Source organism: Glycine max, chromosome 18 (genome assembly GCF_000004515.6).
Source record: "Glycine max cultivar Williams 82 chromosome 18, Glycine_max_v4.0, whole genome shotgun sequence".
NCBI lineage: Eukaryota > Viridiplantae > Streptophyta > Magnoliopsida > Fabales > Fabaceae > Glycine > Glycine max.
This window is the reverse complement of record NC_038254.2, coordinates 35,460,716-35,476,784: the sequence shown is the minus strand read 5'-3', so window position 1 is coordinate 35,476,784 and position 16,069 is coordinate 35,460,716. Positions and strand designations below refer to the sequence as shown.

Here is a 16,069-nt window from a genome sequence, read left to right as displayed (position 1 = left end):
CTGACATGTTCTCAATTAGCTCAGTTGCTTCGTTCGGGGTCTTCAGTTTTATCTTTCCCCCTGCAGAAGCATCTAACAGCTGCTTGGTTTGTGGTCTCAGTCCATCTATAAACATATTCAATTGGATTGGCTCGGAAAACCCATGAGTGGGAGTTCTTCTTAACAAGCCTCTGAATCTCTCTAATGCTTCACTTAGAGATTCATCAGGAAACTGATGAAATGAAGAGATTGCAGCTTTCCCTTCTGCAGTCTTGGACTCTAGGAAGTATTTCTTTAGGAACTTTTCAACAACTTCTTCCATGGTTTTCAGACTGCTGCCCTTGAATGAGTGGAGCCACCTCTTGGGTTCTCCTGCCGTTGAGAATGAGAAAAAGCTGAGCCTAATAGCTTCATCTGGTACATTGGCAATCTTGACAGTGTTACATATTCCAATGAACGTTGCTAAGTGTGCATAGGGATCTTCATCAGGTAATCCTTGAAATAAGTTCCCCTGTATTAAATGAATTAAGGAATATGGATAGTTGATGTTGTTAGCTTGTACTTCAGGACGTGCAAAGCTGGTGAAAAATTGTGGTACTGAACTACTTGAATAATCCTCAAGGGTAATCCTCTGGTCATGCTTTTCTGCCATGGTAATGACTTCAGGTAATTGAGTGGCAGATTCCCTTGATGATGGTGAATCAGGTGATAATAAGTCAGAGAAATGAGTCTCCTCCTCAAGAATGGATGCAACCGTTCTGTCTTGCAGAAGTTTCCTTCTCCTCTCGACCTTGTTCCTTCGCAATGTAGCTTCAATTTCTAAGTCCAGAGGAACTAAATTGCCTGTGGGAGATCTATGCATATACAATACTAATAGAACAACGGTTATCCAGTTAAACAAGAAAAGACAAATAGGGATTAATAACAAATATTCATAAAAACAATCAAAGAATAACAAATAAAGAATAGACACCTAAAAACGAGCTAACTTCCCAAATAAAAAGAAGTTCCCCGGCAACGATGCCAAAAACTTGTTCGACTTCCGACAAGTGCACCGGATCGCACAAGTAGTATAAAACGGTAAGAACAGAGTATCGAACACTCGGGGAACTTGTGTTATTTGGTAAGCTATTTCAGCAAATAGGTGTCTGGTGTGTAAAGGTAAGTGTGAATATGAACAGGTGTATAAACTATCTGTGCAAAAAGAAAGAAAATCACGCGAGAGAAATGATGTGTAAAAACAAGTAGAGAACACGCTGGTCTTCCTAATAGGTGCCTGATGCTAAAAAGATATTCTCTATCTAACAATGCTCATGTGTTCTTATGGTGTCTCCTGAGATACTAAACCCTAATTCCTCATGATAGTTTAGCCTAATCCTGATTAAGCATCGTCCGCAGATTCCTCTTGTAAGACTAAACTAAACCAAGACCGCATTAAGACACACATACTCAACTAAATTATCACACCCCGATTCCTCGTGAAAGCACGACAACTCAACCCTGCACTATCAAGGACTTTAGAGTCAGACCAGTTTCCACTGTTGAATGACCCTAAAAAAGCATGCATCTACATGATCAAGGTAAAGACATACTAGAATGAAAAGCAGATAGCATAGAGAACACACAAAACATCATTAAATAGATAGAAATATATTTACATCAGGTACCTATAGGGAAGATCCAACAGAGGATTTAGCTTTCCATACCAAGAAGCCTTCTTAACAAAAAAGAGAAGAACAAGATGAAAGATTGAAAAAATACAAGTGGTGAGGATGTCTCCTTCACCTCTAGGATCTCACAATCACTCACAAACTCATCTCAAGCTCTAAAACCGGCTCCTGTTTCAAGCTCTGGTCTCTGCAGATCTTCACACAGCAAAATCTCTCTAAACTCTCTGGAACTTGGACCTTTCTCTCTCTAGAAACCCTAGACATGCAAAGCTCTGAATCCCAGTCCAAACTCCCTTTCTAAAATCTGATTTCAGGTTTAAATAGGTGGCCTTGTTCGTGCTCGTGCGCTTAGCGCACTTATGGACCGCTTAGCGCATGTTAGTGATTTTTGGCTTAGCGCGCCTTTCTTGCTTAGCGGATGAACTGAAGTGGTGCGCTTAGTGAGATGAAGTGGAGCACTTAGCGAACCTTTACAACTCATTTTCTTCCAGAGTCTTCCTCGCACTTAGCCCAGGAGTGTTGCGCTTAGCAGACACTCTCTAAGCCAACATATTGGCTTAGCGAGAAGGTGAAAAACAACACTTTCCAAATCTTGCCTAATTAACCTGAAATTGAGAGAAAATGATTATTAAACACACAAAATGAAAATAATAAGTATTTATTACCTATACTTAACAAAAAGTACTTATAACACTACAAAATAACCATAAATTGGGAGAGTTTGATACAATTTATACAAGTTTTATACACAAAAGTTAGTCGTTTTCACCAACTAACAAATCTCCGATCATCTTTCTTCCTTCTCCCTTCTGCTGCCATTCATTTTCAAGAAGCAAAGGACTCCATTGATGAAGAAGACCCAAGGCCTACAAGCTCCATATGGAGCTACATCATGTGGTATCAAGAACACCTTCGTCTAGGTGATGTTCTTTTTCTTCCTCTATCTTTTTGTTCAGTCAATTCACTTTAATTCCTTGTTCTTCATCTTATTCTCCATCTATATCCTCCATTGTCTTGTGGTTTTCTGTTGTTTAGAGTAGATTAAAAAAAAAGAAATTGATTAAATCTTAGATCTACACTTGTTCTTGCATTTCTATGGTTCAAATTTTATAGATCTACTCTTGAATCATGTTTTTGTGTTGATTTTAGGTTCTATCATTTTTCAGTCATAATCTTCTTGTGCTGAACCTTTAGATCTAAATTTTATTCCAAAATATTGATTAGAAAAAAAAAACACAAAAATCTAAGTGTAAATCACTTAATCCATGTTGTCTTACAATCATTTTAGTCATAATAATTGTCACATTATGTTCTAAGTTTGTGTTGAATTTTGATTTTGTTGATTGAATTCTAGATACATTTTTTCATGTATTCTTGTCATTCTTAGCCTATCTTTTGAATTTTGAGTCTAATTCATGCAGGTTATTTAGTTCATAACATGTTTGAAATCAATTCCGAGAAGTAGTCTTGTTGTTGAACTTTGTTTTGTTTTCTAAGTTTCCTATATGATGCCTATAAAAAAATTGAGTTGTGGTGCTGAGTTGTGGCTGGATTTGTGAATCAAAATAAGTCTTAAACTCTCTTGAATTGTTTTATTCAATACATTTGAGCATAAGCAAACACAAATTGTAATTATCCAAGCCTTAAGCAACATAAACACTACTCTTGATTTCTAGGTTGAAATCGTTGGTGCTAGCAGCTTGAACATACGAACTTGTAAAAATTATTGGGAATTGGTAACTATGAATTTTGAGCTGATATTTTTACTGAATTTTCTAGACATATGGAAAAAAATTATAAAAAATAACCAAGTGATTTGGATAAAATTAAAAAATAAGAAAAATCACACAAGTTGGCAGGAAAATTAGTGTCCAGAAAAAAAAAGTGAAAGGGAAGTGTGCTTGTTGTTTTGGCTCGAAATTTGTTCAATAATGGGTGCTTATTTTATGCCAATCTTAGTTCTGAAATTTAAATTGAAAATTAGTGTGAAAACAAGTGCCAAAACTAGAGGTTTCTTGTGTCTTAGATTTTTAGTTTTTTTTTACTATACTCTAGAACCATTCTAGGTTTCTCTTTGAGTCCTAGCTTGCTTTTATGTGCTTTTCATTGCTTTAATTGTTGAATAATCCTTGAAAATTTCTCTTGTTAAAACTCTATTATTGGTTTAGCTTTCATTTCATTTTTTGGTCTTTGGTTATTGCTTGTCTCTTTGTTTCCTTGTTTGTGAGTTGCCATATAGGGAATTGGAAAGGAGGATTGGTGCCATCCCTTGAAGAATTTGAGTCAAGAAGCAAGGGGCCAACTACCTTAAGAGCTATTGGACTAAGAAGCACTCCAAATTGAGTGAATCACCAAATAGAGAACAACCACCAAAATTGAGGACCGTTTTGTAATTTTGTAATTGGCAATTTACTTACTTTCATTACTTTCAAGTTTTGTAACAAAAAGGCCTTTCATTGGAAGTGTGTTGGGAGCCTCCAATAGGTTACCAAACTTCCATTTGTGTGTAATAATTTTAAGCAATTTTACCTTAGGATAGTGAGTGTTTTGTTGGGAACCTTAAATCTGGCCATCCATACACTCTTAGGATCCGCCTAGTTTACATTTCTTGCACTTTAATTTCTTTCTTACTTTCATAGCTTATTTTCTTTACTAGTCACACCTAGTTTATCGTGTAATTACAAAATACTTTCTTCTTGCTTATCACACTTATCTTGAGTTCTTTTGAACCCTAACTTTTACCTTTTACAAACCCCTAACAAGATAGAACCACAACTTAGGAACCAACATGAGTCATCATTCATCTAGTGTTAATGGTGAGGGTACTAGTCATAAGGATCCTCTATCTAGAATCTTAGATGAGTTGAGTTCCCTCAAGTTATGGAAAGAAAAACTAGAAAGAAAAGAAAAAGGAAAAGAGAGGGTAGAAATAAATCAAGATGAGAGAGAACAAATAAGAGAGGAAGAAAGAAGGAAAATACTAAAAGAATTAAGAAAATAAAAACATGCCTCCTATAGTAGCCATGACCCTTGCAAGAGCCTAAGTGAAGAACTTAGTGATTATTATGAAGGAAGGGATAGGTCACATCTTAGACCTCACTCCCATAGGAGAGAAAAGGAAAGAAAGTGATGCAATCCTACCCCGCAAGGGCATTGGATAGAAAACTCCAAGTAGATTGGGCCAGAGATGCAAGAGAAGGCCCTAGGGTTCTTATGAGCCTTAGGGTAGATTTCGGGCCCATGGGCTAAGTACGAGCCCGCTTATCTTTGTAAATATTAGATTAAGGTTTCATTATTTTTGGGCCTTGTATTTAGGGCTCCATAATGTAGGTAGGGTACCCTAGAAATATAGGATTTTTCAGCCCTTGTATTTTAGGGCACCTAGACTAGTTTTTGTATTAGGGGTAGTTTTGTAATTTCACATGCACTAAGTGGATATTTGATGTGTGTGGTTGGAAATAAATTTAATTGAATTGGTAGAAGCCCAATCCAATTAAATTTTAGAGGGGGAGGTGAGCATTTGCTTACTACACCCCATTGCCACATCATATAGTCACACTTTGTGCATGTCCTTCATGCTTTTCATGCCTCATGACACCTAAGCACACTTAGTGGAGAATCTTGGAATTGATCTTGGATTAGTGGGCTGAACCATAACTAAAATTCACTAATCATAATTAGTGAAATTTTGGCTCCAAAGTTTGGCTCCACAAATTCAATTTCAAATTCAAGTGAAATTTGAATTTCCCTCCAATTTTGTGTGACACTTAGGCTATAAATAGAGGTCATGTGTGTGCATTTTTTTTGAACTTTGATCATTTGAATATTAACTTCAGATTTCAGAGCTCTTTTGGAGCACAAAATTTCGTGCTCTTCTCTCCCTCTCCCTTCATTCATCTCCTTCTTCCTCCAAGCTCTTATCCATGGCCTCCTATGGTGGTGAGCTTCTTCTAGACTCATCTTCTCCTTGAAGTGGCGTCTCCTCTCTCTCTTCCTTCTCCATTCCACTGCCATTTATCTTCCAAGAAGCAAAGGAATCCATTGATGAAGAAGATCCTAGGCCTACAAGCTCCAATGGAGCTTGCATCATGTGGTATCAAGAGCATCTTCATCTAGGTGATGTTCTTTTGCTTCCTCTATCTTTTTGTTCGGTGAATTCTCTTTAATTCCTTTTTCTTCATCTTATTCTCCATGTATATCCTCCATTGTCTTGTGGTTTGGTTCTGTTTAGAGTAGATTAAAAAAAAAATAAACCGATTAAATCTTAGATCTACACTTGTTCTTGCATTTCTATGGTTCAAATTTTGTAGATCTACTCTTGAATCTTGTTTTTGTGTTGATTTTAGGTTCTATCAATTTTCATTCATAATATTCTTGTTCTGAACCTTTAGATCTAAATTTTGTTCCAAAATATTGATTAGAAAAAAAAAACACAAAAATCTAAGTGTAAATCACTTAATCCATGTTGTCTTAGAGTCATGTTTAGTCATAGTAATTGTCACATTATGTTCTAAGTTTGTGTTGAATTTTATTTTGTTGATTGAATTCTAGACACATTTGTTCATGTATTCTTGTCATTCTTAGCCTATCTTTTGAATTTTGAGTCTAATTCATGCATGTTATTTAGTTCATAACATGTTCTAAATCAATTCCTAGAAGTAGTCTTGTTCTTGAACTTTTTTTTTGCTTTCTAAGTTTCCTACATGATGCCTATGATGAAGTTGAGTTGTGGTGCTGAGTTGTGGCTGGATTTGTGAATCAAAATAAGTCTTAAGCTCTCTTTAATTGTGTTATTCAAGATAATTGAGCATAAGCAAACACAAATTGTAACTATCCAAGCCTTAAGCAACATAAACACTACTCTTGATTTCTAGGCTGAAATCGCTGGTGCTGGCAGCTTGAACATACGAACTTGTATAAATTACTGGGAATTGGTAACTACGTTTTTTGAGCTGAAACTTTTACTGAATTTTCTAGACATCTGGACCAAAATTATAAAAAAAGAATCAAGCGATTTGGATTAAAGAAAAAAATAATAAAAATCTCACAAGTTGGCAGAAAAATCAGTGTCCAGGAAAAAAAAAAGAAAAGTGAAAGGAAAGTGTGCTTGTTGTTTTGGCTCAAAATTTGTTCTATAATTGGTGCATATTTTATACCAATCCTAGTTCTGAAATTTCAATTGAACATTATTGTGAAAACAAGTGCCAAAACTAGAGGTTTCTTGAGTCTTTTTTTTTAGAGTTTTTCTACTCTACTCTAGAGCCATTCTAGGTTTCTCTTTGAGTCCTAGCTTGCTTTTTGTGCTTTTCATTGCTTTAATTGTTGAATAATCCTTGGAAATTTGTCCTGTTAAAACTCTATTGGTTTAGCTTTCATTTCATTTTTTTTTGTCTTTGGTTATTGCTTGTCTCTTTGTTTCCTTGCTTGTGAGTTGCCATATAGGGAATTGGAAAGGAGGATTGGTGCCATATCTTGAAGAATTTGAGTCAAGAAGCAAGGGGCCAACCACCTTAAGAGCTATTGGACTAAGAAGCACTCCAAATTGAGTGAAACACTAAAGAGAGAATAGCCACCACAATTGAGGACTTTTTTCTTTGTAATTTTGTAATTGAAAATTTGCTTTGCTTTCAAATTTTGTAACAAAAAGGCCTTTCATTGGAAGTAAGTTGGGAGCCTCCGCTAGGTCACCCTACTTCCATTTGTGTGTAATAATTTTAGGCAATTTCCCCTTAGGATAGTGAGTGTTTTGTTGGGAACCTTAAATGAGGTCATCCAAACACTCTTAGGATCCGCCTAGTTTGCATTTCTTGCACTTTAATTTCTTGCTTATTTTCATAGCTTATTTCCTTTACCCTCCATTGTCAAACTGCCTAGATAGCTTGCCTTTTACTAATTAGTTTTTACCTTATCTTTCACACCTCTTTTAGTGTTTATTTTGGCTAGTTTCAACCATAGTTTATTTTACCTTTTGTTTTCAAACCCCCAACAAGAAAGAACCATAACTTAGGAACCAACATGAGTCTTCATTCTTCATCTAGTGTTAATGGTGAGGGTTCTACTCCTAAGGACCCCTTGTATAAGATATTAGATGAGTTGAGATCCCTTAAGTTGTGGAAAGAAAAACAAGAGAGAAAAGAAAAAGGTAAAAAAAGAGTGGAAGAAATAAGTCAAGATGAAAGAAAGAAAATAAGAGAGGAAGAAAGAAGAAAAATAATGAAAGAAATGAAAAGAGAAAAACATGTCTCCTATAGTAGTCATAACTCTTGCAAGAGCCTAAGTGAAGAACTTCGTGACTATTATGAAGGAAGGCATAGGTCACATCTTAGACCTCACTCCCATAGGAGAGAAAATGAAAGAAAGCCTCAAGAGGTTAACATTAAACTCCCATACTTCCATGGGAAGGACAATGTAGAGGCCAATTTAGATTGGGAAATAAGGGTAGAGCAACAACTTAAAAGGAAGTCTACTTCAAAATCTTATGGCTCTCACTCTTATCCAAAGAAAGACCAAGGTCAAGGAATCTTAGGGGTGAGACCTTCTAAGCCCAAAGATGATAAGGGGAAGACAATAGAAAAGCAACCCCTTAAGGCTAGTATGCAAGAGAAGACTAGCTCCATGAAGTGCTTTAAATGTCTTGGAAGAGGACACATTACTTCTCAATGCCCCACCAAGAAAACCATGATTATGAGGGGCCAAGACATTTATAGTAGCCAAGATGAGGCTACTACTTCACCTTCCTCTAGTAAAAGTGAAGAAGCAAAAGGGGAAGAATCTAGTGAAGAGATCTACCCCCAAGAAGAAGGACAACCTTTAATGGTTAAGGAGGAGTGTAAGGAGGTAAGTGTCTCCTCCAAGAGGTTAGCTAAGAAGGAAAGACATTTTGAAATAAAGACAAATATTAAAGAAATTTCCCTTCTTAGACAACCTCCACATTTTCTCCTTTGTAAAAAGACACTTGTTAGCATTGCCACATCTCTTAGGCTTGAGTTTATTCCTCAAGTAAAGGAGTTGTTGGATGAGGGTTTGCTTCGCAAGAGATTAAATCCTTGTGCTTTGTTGGTGCCCAAAATAGGTATTATTAGGCACCAAATCCCTAAAATAGGTGGTGTGATGAATGCTTTGGGTGGTGCAACACTCTTTTGTAAAATTACTCATGCACCCAACATCTTCATGATTTGTGTACATAGGGACTCATTAGGTAGGTTTGTTCTTATTTTTAGTTTCAATACAAACTTAGGCACTCATATGGGACACCTTAGGTTTGTCATACTTTTTGGTAGGAATAATCAACATGAAAATACAGAAAAAGGTATGTTCTATTGCTTTACTTTTCTTAATTTTTTAAATTGTGATCAAAGGGTTCCCATGAACCCTAAGAGAATAAAGGTCATTCCTGAGTGGCCTGCTCCACCAAGTGTAAGAAAAATTTGGGGCTTCCAAGACTTAACAAACTTTTACAAAAGGTTTGCCCCATATTTTTCTATACTTGTAGCACCACTCATTGAGTTGGTGAGGAACCATGTTCCTTCATGGGAAGATGCCCAGGAAATGAGTTTCCAGACCTTACCTTACTTCAACATACTAAACACCACTAATACATATGTTTTTGTTCTTTTTACAGGTGTTGAGGAAAAAAGCCCAGAGTTTCAAGAACCTCGGGATTTGAGGTCAAATCCTTTTCAAGGGGGAGGGAATGATGCAATCCTACCCCGCAAGGGCATTGGATAGAAAACTCCAAGTAGATTGGGCCAGAGATGCAAGAGAAGGCCCTAGGGTTCTTATGAGCCTTAGGGTAGATTTCGGGCCCATGGGCTAAGTACGAGCCCGCTTATCTTTGTAAATATTAGATTAAGGTTTCATTATTTTTGGGCCTTGTATTTAGGGCTCCATAATGTAGGTAGGGTACCCTAGAAATATAGGATTTTTCAGCCCTTGTATTTTAGGGCACCTAGACTAGTTTTTGTATTAGGGGTAGTTTTGTAATTTCACATGCACTAAGTGGATATTTGATGTGTGTGGTTGGAAATAAATTTAATTGAATTGGTAGAAGCCCAATCCAATTAAATTTTAGAGGGGGAGGTGAGCATTTGCTTACTACACCCCATTGCCACATCATATAGTCACACTTTGTGCATGTCCTTCATGCTTTTCATGCCTCATGACACCTAAGCACACTTAGTGGAGAATCTTGGAATTGATCTTGGATTAGTGGGCTGAACCATAACTAAAATTCACTAATCATAATTAGTGAAATTTTGGCTCCAAAGTTTGGCTCCACAAATTCAATTTCAAATTCAAGTGAAATTTGAATTTCCCTCCAATTTTGTGTGACACTTATGCTATAAATAGAGGTCATGTGTGTGCATTTTTTTTGAACTTTGATCATTTGAATATTAACTTCAGATTTCAGAGCTCTTTTGGAGCACAAAATTTCGTGCTCTTCTCTCCCTCTCCCTTCATTCATCTCCTTCTTCCTCCAAGCTCTTATCCATGGCCTCCTATGGTGGTGAGCTTCTTCTAGACTCATCTTCTCCTTGAAGTGGCGTCTCCTCTCTCTCTTCCTTCTCCATTCCGCTGCCATTTATCTTCCAAGAAGCAAAGGAATCCATTGATGAAGAAGATCCTAGGCCTACAAGCTCCAATGGAGCTTGCATCAGAAAGCCTCAAGAGGATAACATTAACCTCCCATACTTCCATAGGAAGGACAATGTAGAGGCTTACTTAGATTGGGAAATAAGGATAGAGCAACAACTTAAAAGGAAGTCTACTTCAAAATCTTATTGCCCTTACTCTTATCCAAAGAAAGACCAAGGTCAAGGCATCTTAGGGGCGACACCTTCTAAGCCCAAAGATGATAAGGGGAAGAGAATAGAAAAGCAATCCCTTAAGGCTAGTATGCAAGTGAAGACTAGCTCTATAAAGTGCTTTAAATGTCTTGGAAGAGGATACATTACTTCTCAATGCCCCACCAAGAAAAACATGATTATGAGGGGCCAAGACATTTATAGTAGCCAAGATGAGGCTACTACTTCACCTTCCTCTAGTGAAAGTGAAGAAGTAAAATGGGAAGAATTTAGTGAAGAAATCTACCCCCAAGAAGAAGGACAACCTTTAATGGTTAAGGAGAAGTGTAAGGAGGTAAGTGTCTCCTCCAAGAGGTTAGCTAAGAAGGAAAGTCATTTTGCAATAAAGACAAACATTAAAGAAACTTCCCCTCTTAGACAACCTCTACATCTTCTCCTTTGTAAAAAGACACTGGTGAGCACTGCCATACCTCTTGGGCTTGAGATTATTCCTCAACTAAAGGATTTGTTGGATGAGGGTTTGGTTCGTAAGAGCTTAAATCCTTGTTCTTTTTTGGTGCCCAAAATAGGTATTATGAGGCACCAAATCCCTATGATAGGTGGTATGATGAATGTGTTGAGTGGTGCAACCCTCATTTGTAAAATCACCCATGCATCCAACATCTTCATGATTCACATATATAGGGACTCATTAGGTAGGTTTGTTATTTTTTGTTTCAATACAAACCTAGGTGCTCATATGGGACACTGTAGGGTTGTCATACTTTTTGGTAGGAGTAATCAACATGAAAATATAAAAAGGTACATTTTATTGCATTACTTTCCTTAATTTTTTAAATGTCGATCAATGGGTTCCCACAAACCCTAAGAGAATAAAGGTCATTTCTGAGTGGCCCACTCCACCAAGTATAAAAAAAATTTGGGACTTCCATGACTTAACAATCTTTTACAAAAGTTTTTCCCATATTTTGATATACTTGTAGCACCACTCATTGAGTTGGTGAGGAACCATGTTCCCTCATGGAAGATGCCCAGGAAATGGGTTTTCAGACCTTACCTTACTCCAACATACTAAACACCAATAATATATATGTTTTTATTCTTTTTACAGGTGTTGAGGGAAGAAGCCCAGAGTTTCAAGAAGCTTTAGATTTGATGTCAAATCCTTTTCTAGGGGGATGGAATGATGCAATCCTACCCCTCAAGGGCATTGAATAGAAGACTCCAAGAAGATTGGGCTAGAGATGCAAGAGAAGGCGCTATGGTTCTCATGAGCCTTAGGGTAGATTTCGGGCCCGTGGGCTAAGTATGAACCCACTTATCTTTGTACATATTAGATTAAGGTTTCATTATTTTTTAGCCTTGTATTTAGGGCTCCATAATGTAGGTAGGGTACCCTAGAAATGTAGGATTTTGTAGCCCTTGTATTTTAGGGCACCTAGACTAGTTTTTGTATTAGGGGTAGTTTTGTAATTTCACATGCATTAAGTGAATATTTGATGTGTGTTGGGAAATAAATTTAATTAAATTGGGAGAAGCCCAATCCAATTAAATTTTAGAGGGGGAGGTGAGCGTTTGCTTGCTACACCCCATTGCCACATCATATAATCACACTTTGTGCATGTCCTTCATACTTTACATGCCTCATGACACCTAAGCTCACTTAGTGGAGAATCTTGGACTTGATCTTGGATTAGTGGGCTGAACCATAGCTAAAATTCACTAATCATAATTTGTGAAATTTTGGCTCCACAAATTCAATTTCAAATTCAAGTGAAATTTGAATAGAAATTCAAATTTAATTTCCCTATAATTTTGTGTGACACTTAGGCTATAAATAGAGGCTATGTGTGTGCATTTTTTCAACTTTGATCATTTGAGAATTACACTTCAAAGTTCAGACCTCATTTGAGGCACAAAATTTCGTGCTCCTTCTCTCCTTCTCTCTCCACTCATCTTCTCCTACCTTCAAACTCTTATCCATGGCTTCTTATGGTGGTGAGCTTGTTCTTGACTCATCTTCTCCTTGAAGTGGCGTCTTTGATCATCTTTCTTCCTTCTCCATTGCGCTGCCATTCATCTTCAAGAATCAAAGGACTCCATTGATGAAGAAGATCCAAGGCCTACAAGCTCCACATGGAGCTACATCACTATCATGTGTAAAAGACTCACATTTGAGGGGGATATTTTTGGAATACAAGTGTGAGGTGAAGTTTTACATTTGATAGGAGTGAAAAGGTTGAACACCATATAAGTGAGGAAAAGACCTATAAACCTGAGCTTTAAAAGATTTTGGATTAAAGTGTGGTGTCAAATTCACTTATATGGTTTACTCGGTAACTCATTAGTGTAAATTTTCTAGTGCTTAGCCACCCAGTTGCAGAACATTAAGGCTCATTAGTTATATTATCTTAAAGAAGAATTTACAAGAAGAAGTTCTAGTCTAAGACTTATCACCCCGAGAGAATGGAAAAGATTACAAGAGCTTAGAAGGATTATGTTTGCAATATAAAAATTCTCTTGCTCTTCAAATCTTTGGTTTTTTATAGGCATCTTTAAAAACATGGTTGTTGTAATACTAGTGTTTGTTCATCTTTCTTTAACTTCAATATAGTTTATAAGTCAACGTTGGGCATTTAATGCCCTATAAATTTCTTTTCTCCAACTTGTCACTCTGATTAAAGCACTTTGTTTATCATCCTTTTCTTGTACTATTGTTGTGCTACATATGAAAAATATTCTATTGTGCATATAAGTATGCTATTGTACTCTGACAAGTAGGTGCGTCTTTTTAAGACAAAAAGTGAGTTGTTTATGTTTGACTTTCATGAGACTTCCTTGATACACTTTTATTCATGCTTCAGGTCGTGTGTGTTTTGTTCCTACAAGGTGATTAGACTATGCACATATATTTCATAAGTGTAAGTATAATAAAATGTTACATTTTGCTACCATCTTACTAAGACAATTGTTTTTGTCTGTCTTATAAAAATGTGTGTTGTCTTGTCGACATGTAAGACTTATTTCCTTTTTATGAGAGCTTATTGTCTTATAAAAACATATTTTGTTTGTTTAATCAAAATACTTAAAGAGTTGTAAGATGTCATTTGTCTAACAAACCTTTCATTAGGTTTTATACATTGATATTGGATGCTAATTTGGTATGCATTGAGTTTTAGCTTATGGAAGTTAAACAAATTCAACCCTTTTACATCTTTTTCTCACATTGGCTTGACCAAATGTACTTACCAAAATCTGGAGTTGATCCACGTAATGTGGACGTGGCCAAGAATAGCTCCACGATCTCGCATGTCGGGCTGTGAGTACCCTTTGGTAAGAGGACATGAGAGGGGGCCTACAAAACAAAAGATTTTGATGCTCAAGTAAGTATGTGAGTTAGGTGAGAATGAGAGATGAAAAAGGTGAGATAGAACTTAGTACTTATAGAGTGGAGTAGGAGCTTTGGGTCCTTGTTTGTAGGGGTTGCTACGGTGGTGTAACAACCCTTGGAGATAATTGCTAGCTTGTAGATAATAATAGCTTACAAATATTGTGCATCTTATAGATAACTAGCTACCTGCCACTTGATAAGGAAGTTGCAATATTATCATTAATATTCAAATAATGAAGTGCTTAAAGATAACATGTTAGTTTGGGAGCCTGATTGCTAAGGGCGATGTATCCGTGCTCTTGTGCTAGGGTTGATATAGAGGGCTGACGTGTGTATTAGAGAGCCACGTAGTTTGCCACATCCACTTTGTGGGCCCTGTGATCGAGGCCGTACCCGAATCAAATAAACATTAAAAATGCAGTATCTAGGAAGTGATCCTAGGTCGTCTCCCAACAAACAATGGTCAACCAAACATTCATAACAGATTGTAATAAAACAGTAATGAATTGGGGGGTTGTTTATTTTTGTAAATTAAACAGCAAGTAAATTTTAATTATAAAATATCAAAATTAAAACACGTTGTTTCCCCTTGATTCACAAGCAAGTCTCTTATCCTAGGTTACGAGGATTTATCCTTTATCAGTTCAACCACTTAATATAATCCTAAATTAAATTACTAAGCGAAATTTAACATAAGGCATTCATTATGTGATTAAGCAACACATACACCAATTAATCATGAAAGAAACTGATCATTAAGCATGAACGTAAATTAAGCACAGAGACAATTAATCAAGCACTAAGCATGCATGGATTAATAGCAACAAATACAGAGTAATTGGTGAAGAGGAAAAACTAATCAGAATTCAATAGTAATAATAAAACCTCAAAGAGAGTTGTGCTTGATCCTTAAGAGAAAACAACGCTGGAGACTTAGCCTTCCATTAATCAATAGCAAACGAAATTGTAGTAGAAAACTAGAATTATTCTCCAAAACGAAAAAAAGCTCAAAACAAAAGATAGAGTCAAAACAAAAAGAGAGAGCTAAAACTAGAACCTTGGTGTTGTTATATAGTTCTCAGCCCCAAAGCTTACAAATTTGTTTTAAGTCCAAGCCCATAAATAAAATAAAATCTAGATAAGATAAGATAAGATAAAATCTAGATGAAATAATATCTAGATGAAATAAAATCTAGATATGATAAGATAAGATCTAGATGAAATAATATCTAGATGAGATAAAATCTAGATATGATAAGATAAAATCTAGATGAAATAATATCTAGATGAGATAAAATCTAGATAAGATAAGATTTGGTAGAATAAAATTGTCTGCTCTCTTCAAGTCCAAGCCCAATTCCGGATTCAAGCCTAATTACTTATAATTCTCCTGAAATTAAATTAAAAACACAAAATTAATCCAGTAGGCCCAAATGATAAAACTGCATAATTAATTTGACAATTAAGGCTAATCAGTAATTAAAATGGTGACAAAAAGGGTTAAGAAATATGAGAAAATGACGACATATCAAATCCCCTCACACTTAGCCATTTGCACTCCTGGGCAAAAAACAAAAAATTTAGCAAGGGACAAATCTAGAGACATTAAAGAGAAACAAACAGAAACAACAACAATTACATATTTCTCAATGAATCTCAAGGAATGAAAAGAATGGGTAACATGCAACACGTAAAGAGTTAAAGAGTCAAGGCCGTCATAAAAATCATCCAAGCATCTCAAACATGACAAGATAGTAAATCAGCTCAAGAATGAAAAGTGATAAAGCCTCACAAGATATACACTCTATCTCTCAAGTGTCTAGGCTACTGTTTACTCTCAGAGCACCCATGAAAACAAACACCACATAGACTTGGCAAGACTCTAAAATTGAAAACCACATCACAAGCACATGCACATGAGGATCAAAAGGTCTTCTAAGGTTGTAATGGGGCCAAGGACAAGGTAGATGAAAGTATGGGATGGTAGCTAAAACTCAAAGGAATAGAAGAGCAATGGGGAATAAGTGGGAAGTAAGAAAAAGTAATAAACCCCATTCCGCTGCCATTCATCTTCCAAGAAGCAAAGGAATCCATTGATGAAGAAGATCCTAGGCCTTCAAGCTCCAATGGAGCTTGCATCACTATGTCTGACCATCCTTCTCATCTATCAGCGGAAGCACTGGAGTAGTTGGAGGAGAAGTGTCCACAGCTAGAACTGGTGTAGT

At 36.3% G+C, this 16,069-nt stretch overlaps 1 long non-coding RNA gene across 1 annotated transcript; it reads right to left on the bottom strand.

The window, feature by feature from the left end:
* Positions 1-1,982: 1,982 nt before the first annotated feature.
* Positions 1,983-14,326, bottom strand: LOC121173987 (uncharacterized). The gene is made up of 3 exons (XR_005889577.1): positions 13,895-14,326; positions 13,703-13,808; positions 1,983-2,254 (listed from the first exon to the last, which is right to left on the bottom strand). It is a non-coding gene; the product is annotated as an uncharacterized lncRNA (long non-coding RNA).
* Positions 14,327-16,069: the final 1,743 nt, after the last annotated feature.